Raw genomic sequence first — 8,744 nt, 5'->3', positions numbered from 1 at the left:
ATTATGCATGTTAGGCGGTTAGATTAGATTAAGTAAGGCCTAGATAAATTGTGCTATTTATCTTGAAAGGTTTGGGAATTTTCCGGGCCCGTTTCAGTATTTAATTTAGGGATTTTGTCATAAGTTAATATTTTTAGAATTTAAATTGGATTATTTCATTAATTTTAGTAATTAAATAATTATTAATTATTTTTTTGAAAATTAGGCCGAGATAGCCGGTGACTGGAATTTCATGCTGATTTCAATGGTGTGGTTAATTCTACAATTGAGTGTTAAATTATGCAAATTGAGTGTTGATTGAAATTTTGAGTATTTAATTTCAAAATTTGTGAATTTCAATATTTATTCAGAAAATCTCGAGTGTCGGATTTTAAGACCAAAAATAGTTTTATATACTATATAAAATAGTGGGATTTTAAATTGAAAGATATCAATTTTTTTGTGTTGAGTTGATTATGTATCCACACACGACTATTTTATCATGTATTTCTAATACAAAGAAAAATGCCAAGTTCACCATTTTAATTGAGGTATTTGAGTGCAATGCACAATGCCTTGGTCTATAATTGAGTGATTGTGTGTTGGTTAAGAGAACTTGTTCTGAGCTATTAAGCTGGACGGTAACCCCTATGTGGAACGCCCTTAGACAACGGGAAGTCGGTCACAGTAGATTTTGGACCCTATGCTCCTTGGGAAAGTCGTCTGATAAAGACGTGCCATGCTCAATGGGGTGAGACGAAGCATGGAAATGCTAGAAGATTGCCAAACAAAGAGGAGGCCGTGCTATAAGCCAAGATTAAAACTAGAAACACATGTTTAATTGAGTTGAATGTGTTAGTTTATGGGATAAAATTATGTGGCATGGTATGAGACGTGCCATAATGATTTGGTCTTATAATCATGATCCTTGTATTGGTTTGAGAATTAAGTGTGGCGTTCCAGTTGTTGGAGCTTATTTATTGCTCGTACTTTTGTGATTGCCTGAGATATAAACTGTACTAACTTGCAAGGTGAATCTGAGACGAGGTAAGTCTCCTTGGTTGTGTGATTGTGTGGTTAGGACGCTTCTAGGCGTATTTCCCTCCTAATCAGGGTTTAGAGCGTGAACTCGTTGAGATTTATATCTCTCCCCATCGTGGGTTAAATTTTTAGGATTGTCAAGTGGAGTACTCGGAGCTGAGAGGAGGTGATTGGAAGTGTAGGCCAATTAAGGCCGTTTCTTTTTGGAAAGCCAATCTTTGTAGTTTTTTGGTCATAAACCTTGTACATGACTCTATGTGAATATAAAAACATGTTCATTTTGTGAATCTGTTATCCTGCTTTTCTATCCCAAGATGATTATTGTCATGGTATTTATTTTTGCTTTTCACATGTGCATTAAAACAAAAAGGGTTGGTGACTCGTCCTGGAAAGTCGCAAAATATTATCGACCAGAGAGGGATGAGCACGCACTCGGGGTTTGGGGCGTGACAAAAATAAACTATGTCAATAACATTAAATAGCCTTTCAGTGAGGAGTTCAAGTAATTTTACATTGTTCTTTAATAACTTAGGTTTTTAATGTCTTTTATGATGTCAATAGTTATAATTTACGAATGAAGAAAATGTTTTTGTGAGGAGTCCTCACGACGTCCAAAAAGGCATCTTATGTCATCTTCCTCTAGTATTCGTTCTCTTTTATCTTATTTGTCCTCTTAGTCTTCAAATTGCCAAAATTGAAAGATTGCCACACAACACTCGCCTCGCTCGCTTTGGGTCACTCGTGCTACTCGCCGCTTGATGCTCGCTTAGCTTGTTACTCCCCGCTCAACATTCCATGCTCATTCTATTCAACGCTCACCCCATTTGATCCTCATCGTTTGCTTTCCTTAGCTAATCTCACTTATCATCGAACCCATTGGGTCGGTATGGTCCTCGGTTGCCCTTTCAAGGAGTACAAAAGATGAAATAAAAAATTATTGGTTGGTTCTGGGTTAACCTTGAAACTAGACCGAACCCATATATGACTCTTATACAAATGGAGTCAAAATGCACACAATGCCTTTTGCTATGCAACAAAAGATGATAGCAAGTGATTATAACCGATAAACATTGATGCCCCTCTTTCTCCTCAATCGTATGAGATCTGGAAAACCTTCGTAGTGCTCCAAATGAGGTTGATGTTCAACCTCCATGGTACATTACTCCTTTTGTTGCTCCAGTTGGAGCTAAGACTGATGCTTGACCTTTCTTTAAAAATTTTGCATTTAACGATAAGCTTTTGATTTGGCATCGCACAGACTTCAATTTAAGATGCTAATAAATCTTAGTCAAGAGGGATAAAAGTTAACATTTGTGCTCTTAGGAACCTTATATGCTCTTAGGAACTTAGGGTGCGCATGACAATCATTCTGTTCCAGAAATAGTTTCTGGAACAAAAATAGATTTTTCTATTTCTATTTCTAGAAGAGTTTCTAAGCAAAAATAACCGTTTGATAACAATACAAAATTTCTACTCTAAAAATAGAAATTCATTTGATAATGACACAAAATTTCTTCCTTTTTGGATGGCAGCGGCGATGACCGATGACCTTTAATATAAAAAAAATAAAAATAAAAATGATTTAGTAACAAAAAAATAATGAATAAATAAAATAAAATAAAATAAAAAATAAAATAAAAAAATCATTTTATTTTTAAAATAAAATATCATTTTATTTTAAAATTAAAATATCCTTAAATAAATTTATTTTATTTATTCTATTTTATTTTATTTTACGAATAAATTTATTTTAAAAAATAAAAATAAAAAATAAAAAAATTATTTGGCAAAACACTCAAGGAAAATAAAAATAAAATGATAAATAAAACTAATTTATTTATTTTAATAAATTTATTTTTATTTTTAAATGAATAAAATGAATATATTTATTTTTATTTTAAATGAATAAAATGAATATTTTTATTTTTATTTTTAATAAAATGAGAAGAGGCGGAGGAGGAGGAGGAGGCAAAGATGTAGAGGAGATGAGGGAGGACTTACCAAAATTAGGGTTTAGTGAGAGAAATTATTTCTGATTTCTCTTCCGGAAATCAAAAGTATAAAATTTTAGCTTCGATTTTCTTCAAAACCTATTTCGGAATAGAAATCTATTCGAAATAGAAAAACTGAATAGGTTTATCAAATGGATTTCTATTTTAGAAAGCAGTGTCTCGGAAAAAAAAACTATTTCTGGAACAGAAATTTTGGGTTGTCATACACCCTCTTAGTTGAGCATGGCATGCTATTGAGAGGTTGTAGGACCTTGTCAGGCTTAAGAAGAGATCTAATCGCCACAATCAAAAGAAATGATATCTATCAACCATTGGATTTTGATATAAAGCAAAAACCAGAAAATGATGCAGTGCAATATATTTAGCTATATAGTAGCAATAGTTTGATTTGTCACATACAGTTTTAGATATCATGGTTTATATGCGCACGAGAAGAAATCTAGCTGCAACATTTGGAAGCAAATTACTCAACATCATCTCCAGTGAGTTTGCTAAGAATTTGAGAAGATCGCTGTATATGCACGATTACCACCTCTCTCGGATCACTCGATCAGCATCAATCTCGACTTCAACAGAAGCTGGATGGGATTTCAGGCAGGGTTTGTGCAAAGAATGAAGAAGAAGAAGAAGAAGAAGAAGAAGAAGAAGAAAGGCACGAAGTAGAGGGAATGGCAATAGAGACGGGACGGCTTGTCATTTTAATTATTTTGACTTAAATAATTAAAAGAGCTCGAGGGTTTTTATAAATGGCGATTTCTTGTTTTTTTTTTAATTATAAAATTGAGGCGTTTGAGATTACATCAAAAATCCGATTTAAAATCATAATAAAGTTTAGTGAAAAAAAAATCAAACCATATCGAAACCAAATGTTGTATCTTGTAATTTATAGAGACCTAAACATCTCATCTCATTTTACATATGTTTAAAAACTTATATAAAAAAATTAGGAAAAATATGAGGAAAAATATGTTGGAGAATACTAATAGTTCTACATTTTAAGTATGATTTGCCTATTTTTGTAAATTGGAGTAAAAAAAGTTCGATATTAAATAAAATTAAATGTGCGCTTTGTTCAACAAAAGAAAACATATGCTCCATGTTCATCACCTTTTACTGAATCACCAAGTTACAAATTTTAGGATGTGTGCCGAGCTAAATATAGTACAATCACACCAGTCACGAGAAAGTTCTTACTAGCCATTTCGAATCACTCAATTGTTCGTTGATATTTTCATGATTCTATGAGCAATAAGAATGGAGTTTGAACATAATGCAATTAAACTAGTTAGATCGATTATTTTCCTTTTCTAAGAAGAACTTAATGTAGTTTAATTTAAGAAAATTATAAGTTGATCATGATTAAGATGAATATAAAACCAAGCTAAATGAAAAAAAAATATTTATAATGTGAAATATATTTAAAAAAAAATCAAACCAATATTTTCCTCTCCCTCTTTAGTAGTGTTATCTGACAAATTCTTAAAACAGATCTATTAAACCTCAATTTATAAGCATCTGTCTCAGAATAACGAAACTCAGTCAAACCTCTTTTTTCTTAAAAAAGAAAAAAATAATAATAATAAGCGGAGAGCCATTCTTCCATGCTTCCCGCCTCTCTCTCTCTCTCTCTCTCTATATATATATATATATATATATATATAAGATTCCCTCTGATTTGCGATCGTTTCCAAAATCCGCAGAAAAAATTCGAAAGTCTCTTCTCCTGCAACTCCATCGTCGTCGAAGATGCTTTCGTCCCTCAACTGAGTTTCGCGATCTCCGCTTGATTTCAGTTCATGTTCTTTTCTGGTGCGCGATTGCCGGCAACGATGATTCTGAGTTTCGTCTCGTGTTCGCTCGTTGATGTTCAGAGCCGAAGAGCAGAAGATAGTGGAAAGAGAGGACGTCAATGACGAAGCAGAAGACCTGCTCGAAACGATTGACAAACAGACGTAAGTTACGGCAAAACAGGGTGTAGGCAACCGCTCTGTCTTCATCTGATCGCTTTCGTAATGAGTTTTGGTGAGTTGTTCACCAGAAAACATAGAGTTTAACATGATGGTGAGTTGTACTCATTTTCTTTCTCTGAACTTCTTCCTTTATTTTGTTTGCAGTTATTTCTCAAGGAATAAATGCTGGAGATGTGAAAAAGCTCCAGGATGCAGGAATCTACACTTGCAATGGCTTGATGATGCATACAAAGAAGGTATATCTGATCTTTAGTCCTGAGATTTAAGTTGAGGAACGTATTCTTATTTGGCCGAGTGATTTGCTTTTTCTTTTCTTTCTTTTTTTTCTTTGGTAGCACTTAACTGGAATAAAAGGATTATCTGAGGCAAAAGTTGACAAGATATGCGTAGCAGCTGAAAAAATAGTGGCTAGAGCTTAAATTCTTCTTGAGCTGAGATGGTGGCTCCAATCAATTTGAACTTCTGTAAGCATCTTCGGAATACCTCAATGACTTATTAACCCTTGAAATAAAGCCTGCAAATGAGCATTTGTGTTGCTTGAAGTACTTTAATGTCTTTATTTCCAGAGAAAGTTGGCTGTTCGCATCACAACTGGAAGCCAAGCCCTCGATGAGCTTTTAGCCAGTAATGAACTTTCTTTTGAGGACCGTGTGTCTTATTCTTCATGCATTTCAACAAAAACAAATTTCACTGGCTTGGCGATGTTAAACAGGTGGTTTTGAAACTCTGGCAATTACGGAAGCATTTGGCAAATCTGGGTGAAGATCACATTCCCAAGACCTTACCTTTGATGCACTTTTAGTTGCTTTTGTTAGTTGGCTTTCTCAGATAATGCTGCTAATGTCACTTCAGGTCTGGGAAAACAAAGCTCGCACATACCCTGTGTGTTACTACTCAGGTTGGTCTGAATTGGATATTGGGTTTCTGTCGTTAATTTCTGTTGCATTTTTTGTTCATATAGACAATGCCATATAGTAACATAATGATTGAATTTCTACGAAAAATAAAAATGTGGGTGATCTTGGCATCAGAACATGTGTATTAGGTGATTCTGGAAGTATGGCAATCTCATTTTCTGTAATCTGCAGTCAGTGTACTAGAACGCATATACAGTGGCTCAAACCAAGCAGGAAAAGGCCAGAAGAGTTTGTACTGTGTCATAACCGAGTAAAAGCCTTAGTTATTGTCAGACTCTGAGTTGGGTTGATCATTAGTTGAATGTGATGCTTGAAGATACTCTACTTTATTTGCAAATCCTACAACAGTATATACCCCTGTTTTCAATCGTTCTTTATTAATGGCTTGTGGATTCCATGTTCATAAAAAAACTTTCGGCTGCCAACTCACATGAGAGGAGGAAATGGCAACGGACTTTGTATCCTATGACAATCTGTCTGTATTTTTCTTGACCACATGGACTTTGTATCCTATGACAGTCTGTCTGTATTTTTCTTGACCTCGACAAAGCTGCTTGTGTTTCATAAACATTGTCTCTCCATGTGAGCGCATGTGCACTTTCTTTACTTAGTACACCTGCAGTCGGCCCGATCGAATGCATCCTTGAAAACCGATCTAGAAGAAAAAGGCCTGGAAGAGCAACCAACGGAGTGTCTATCTGTTTCTGTTTTGTGCCAGTTGCCAAGAGATTTGGCATGGATCCGGGTGCGGTCCTAGATAATGTAAGCAGTGCTTTCTATACTGGTGGCAACTCTTACTTTTTTGGCTAGTGTACTTGCTGTAATCTAGTCTTTCCATGAATTTGAAGATCATATATGCCCGTCCCTCTACTTCTGAGCATCAGGACAACTTGCTTCTTGGTTTGGCTGCCAAAATGTCTGAAAAACCATTCAAATTACTGGTGAGACACTGCTCAAGAATCAAACCCTACAGATTTTCTGAGGTCTGGATGGTTGATCTATGGTGAGTGCCTTTTTCAGATTGTGGATTCGGTGATCGCTCTCTTCCAAGTGGATTTTACTGGAAGAGAACTTGCAGAGCGCCAGGTTGATCCTGAAACCATCAAATCATGCGAGTTGTTATTCTGCAGCTTATCTGGTTTGACACTAACGAATTCCGGATTGCAGCAAAAATTGGCACAAATGCTCTCACTTTTAATTAAGATAGCCGAGGAATCTAACGGGCAGTGTTCATGACCAATCAAGGTACTGCATCACATCTCATTTCTCCCACATAGTCCAGCATCCATTCAAAGTTCTTATCCAATTTAGCCCTTTGATGGTTGCACACTGACAAATAGCATTTTGGGGACTGCACAAAGCTCATACGAATTCTTGTAAATCTCAAGAACCAGCTGTTTGGTGTAAACTGGTGATGCATACAGTAGCTGCAGTCCATGACATAGGAAAAGGATTTTAATTTTTTAATTTTTTAATTTTTTATTTATGACTGTCTTTGTTCGTTTCAGTCTTAGCTGATCCACGCGGAGGTGTGTCATCAGACCTAATGAAACTTGCAGGCAGGCATGTTCTGGCTCGTGCAGCCACAATTAGTTTGATGTTTAGGAAAGTCAGAGGGAAGCAAGCATGTCTGCGAGGTGTTTGATGCCCCAAACCTACCTGAAGCTGAAGCTATATACTTTTTGCGCCAGATCTTCCTCTAGTTATATAATTTATTGAAACTTATCACATCATACTGCAGAGACAAAGTAACATATCTAGAAGTCTATATCAAAATCTGTGAGAAAGTTGATACTGTGTCTACATAGGGATTGGTGGAGAACTGATCTAAGCATGATACTCACAGCATACTTGATGTTGCCGGGAGATCCATGAACACGTTGTATGCGGATTTTGTGCAGAGGAATTAAACAAAAAGAAGTGGATATCGAGAATTTTCCTCATCCAATTGCTTCGATTTGAATTATTTGGAGGATGCCTTATATTTATTAATATTATATTAAATCAAATTCCAAACTGCTATACTGGCGGAACCTAATAAGATAGTAATAGGACTGGTATATTATAATTAGCTGCTCTGTTACGTACATGATGCACATCTATCAAGACCATCACTCAATTTTGTCAGAAAATTTAGCAAGAGCTGGTCTGTCAATAAGATGAGATTGAGATATTCCATATATGTTGAACTTGACAAACAAACATTTTCAGATAACACCAAGAGGCATCGCTGACGTGAAGGACTAAAGAAGTCTCTCCAACCAGGAAGGCCAGGCGAAGTGCTTGTTAATCTGCAATTTGATATTAGTCATTGTATTGACAGCTTCCTCTGTCTTCTTTTGCATCCTAATATTCGATATGCAGGGTGACATCTGTCCATTGTCACCTTCAGAGTCGCTTCCAATCATGGATGTCCCAAGCACTTGTTCATTTCATTTCTCTGCTGTTGACACTTTGTCTCCCTTGTCATGGATGCCCCTAAGTTTCGTGTGCTTGACAGCAAACCATTCTTTAATGACATGAAATACTTTCTCTTGTTGTGATGTTTACCTGAAAAGGTTTTTCAACTACATTGTCACCTTTGTGTATCAAATGCAAAATATATCGCTAGGTTGAGGCTGAAGTATCCTTTCTGCTGCTGCAATTTATCTTAAGTCAATTGAATTTATATAAGACAACCTTACATGCTGTTAAGAACTTAGTCGCGCAGGCATGCTATTGAAAGGTCATAGGACTCCATCTGGCTTGAGACAATATGTAACTGCTGCAATAATAAGAATGTTGATCATCATAATGGCAGATAGGCTTTGTTCTCCATGATGGCT

At 35.7% G+C, this 8,744-nt stretch overlaps 1 pseudogene; it reads left to right on the top strand.

Moving 5' to 3' along the window:
- Positions 1-4,863: 4,863 nt before the first annotated feature.
- LOC108957389 lies at positions 4,864-8,535 on the top strand (annotated as a pseudogene).
- The last annotated feature ends 209 nt before the right edge of the window (positions 8,536-8,744 follow it).

The sequence above is a fragment of the Eucalyptus grandis genome, chromosome 2 (genome assembly GCF_016545825.1).
Source record: "Eucalyptus grandis isolate ANBG69807.140 chromosome 2, ASM1654582v1, whole genome shotgun sequence".
Lineage (NCBI taxonomy): Eukaryota > Viridiplantae > Streptophyta > Magnoliopsida > Myrtales > Myrtaceae > Eucalyptus > Eucalyptus grandis.
This window is presented reverse-complemented; position numbering and strand designations above follow the sequence as displayed.